Below are 2,500 nucleotides of genomic sequence, written 5' to 3' on the forward strand. Positions count from 1 at the left end.
GCCGAAGTGGTGAGGGTTAGGGTTAGGGTTAGGGTTAGGGTTAGGGAAAAGCTGTCGTTTTCCACCCGCTGCCAAGCTGCCGGTTTGTACTTCCACGTTGGAAGCCCCCGGGCCGGGGGATCCAGGGTTAGGGTCGGGGTTAGGGAACCCTGGCCGAAGTGGTGAGGGTTAGGGTTAGGGTTAGGGTTAGGGTTAGGGTTAGGCAGCCCTGGCCGAAGTGGTGAGGGTTAGGGTTAGGGTTAGGGTTAGGGTTAGGGTTAGGGAAAAGCTGTCGTTTTCCACCCGCTGCCAAGCTGCCGGTTTGTACTTCCACGTTGGAAGCCCCCGGGCCGGGGGATCCATGGTTAGGGTTAGGGTTAGGGTTAGGGTTAGGGTTAGGGTTAGGGAAAAGCTGTCGTTTTCCACCCGCTGCCAAGCTGCCGGTTTGTACTTCCACGTCGGAAGCCCCCGGGCCCGGGGGATCCAGGGTTAGGGTTGGGGTTAGGCAGCCCTGGCCGAAGTGGTGAGGGTTAGGGTTAGGGTTAGGCAGCCCTGGCCGAAGTGGTGAGGGTTAGGGTTAGGGTTAGGGTTAGGGTTAGGGTTAGGGTTAGGGTTAGGGTTAGGGAAAAGCTGTCGTTTTCCACCCGCTGCCAAGCTGCCGGTTTGTACTTCCACGTCGGAAGCCCCCGGGCCCGGGGGATCCAGGGTTAGGGTTGGGGTTAGGCAGCCCTGGCCGAAGTGGTGAGGGTTAGGGTTAGGGTTAGGCAGCCCTGGCCGAAGTGGTGAGGGTTAGGGTTAGGGTTAGGGTTAGGGTTAGGGTTAGGGTTAGGGTTAGGGTTAGGGAAAAGCTGTCGTTTTCCACCCGCTGCCAAGCTGCCGGTTTGTACTACCACGTCGGAAGCCCCCGGGCCGGGGGATCCATGGTTAGGGTTAGGGTTAGGGTTAGGGTTAGGGTTAGGGTTAGGGAAAAGCTGTCGTTTTCCACCCGCTGCCAAGCTGCCGGTTTGTACTTCCACGTCGGAAGCCCCCGGGCCCGGGGGATCCAGGGTTGCGGTTAGGGTTAGGGAACCCTGGCCGAAGTGGTGAGGGTTAGGGTTAGGGTTAGGGTTAGGGTTAGGGTTAGGGTTTAGGGTTAGGGTTAGGGTTTAGGGTTAGGGTTAGGGTTAGGGTTAGGGTTTAGGGTTAGGGTTAGGGTTAGGGTCGGGGTTAGGGAACCCTGGCCGAAGTGGTGAGGGTTAGGGTTAGGGTTAGGGAAAAGCTGTCGTTTTCCACCCGCTGCCAAGCTGCCGGTTTGTACTTGCACGTCGGACTTAGGGTTAGGGTTAGGGTTAGGGTGAGGGTGAGTTGCAGCTGCAGCGGCAGGCTTCTCCCCGAGTCCGCGACGGAGCCAGCCGCGCAGAGGCACCTTCTCCCAGGCACTCGCAGCAGTTTTTCTCACTCCCGGCCAAGCTGTCGGTTTGTACTTCCGCGTCTGGCTGCCCCCGGGCCGGGGGATCCAGGGCGGAAGGCCCGATGAGGTTGGATTCGGCCGCCGTGGCCGACCCGGGGTTCCAGAAGGCCGGCCGCGTTCCGAACCAGGCCCCCCTAACTGGCGCACGGGGCAAACTCAATAAGACCCGCTTTGGGATTCTCCGAGCAGGACTCTGAGCGGCGAGCGATTCCTCTCTCTCTCCGGTTGGGCTGGCCGGGGGGGAGTCTTAGGCAATTCAACCCAAATGCCTTGCAGGGGTGATGCCCCAAAGACTCAAAGACCAAGGGGCACAAGCCGGGCAGGACCGCAGGCAGTGAGCGCCCCCCGGGGGCCGAATCTGGGAAACAGGCCCAGGGACCACCCCGAGCACAGGGGAACCCGCCGGGAGGCCCCCCGCCGGCCGGGGGACCCCCGGAGCCAGGGGCCCCGGGGGCCAAATCTGGGAAAAAGGCCCAGGGACCTCCCCGACCACCGGGGAACCCGCCGGGAGGGTCCCCGCAGGCCGGGGGACCCCCGGAGCCAGGGGCCCCGGGGGCCAAATTTGGGAAAAAGGCCCAGGGACCTCCCCGACCACCGGGGAACCCGCCGGGAGGGTCCCCGCAGGCCGGGGGACCCCCGGAGCCAGGGGCCCCGGGGGCCAAACTTGGGAAAAAGGCCCAGGGACCTCCCCGACCACCGGGGAACCCGCCGTGAGGGTCCCCGCAGGCCGGGGGACCTCCGGAGCTAGGGGCCCCCGGGGGCCAAACCTGGGAAAAAGGCCCAGGGACCTCCCCGACCACCGGGGAACCCGCCGTGAGGGTCCCCGCAGGCCGGGGGACCTCCGGAGCTAGGGGCCCCCGGGGGCCAAACCTGGGAAAAAGGCCCAGGGACCTCCCCGACCACCGGGGAACCCGCCGTGAGGGTCCCCGCAGGCCGGGGGACCTCCGGAGCCAGGGGCCCCCGGGGGCCAAACCTGGGAAAAAGGCCCAGGGACCTCCCCGACCACCGGGGAACCCGCCGTGAGGGTCCCCGCAGGCCGGGGGACCTCCGGAGCCAGGGGCCCCCGGGGGC

The sequence above is a fragment of the Mixophyes fleayi genome, unplaced genomic scaffold (genome assembly GCF_038048845.1).
Source record: "Mixophyes fleayi isolate aMixFle1 unplaced genomic scaffold, aMixFle1.hap1 Scaffold_126, whole genome shotgun sequence".
NCBI classification, from domain to species: Eukaryota; Metazoa; Chordata; class Amphibia; order Anura; family Limnodynastidae; genus Mixophyes; species Mixophyes fleayi.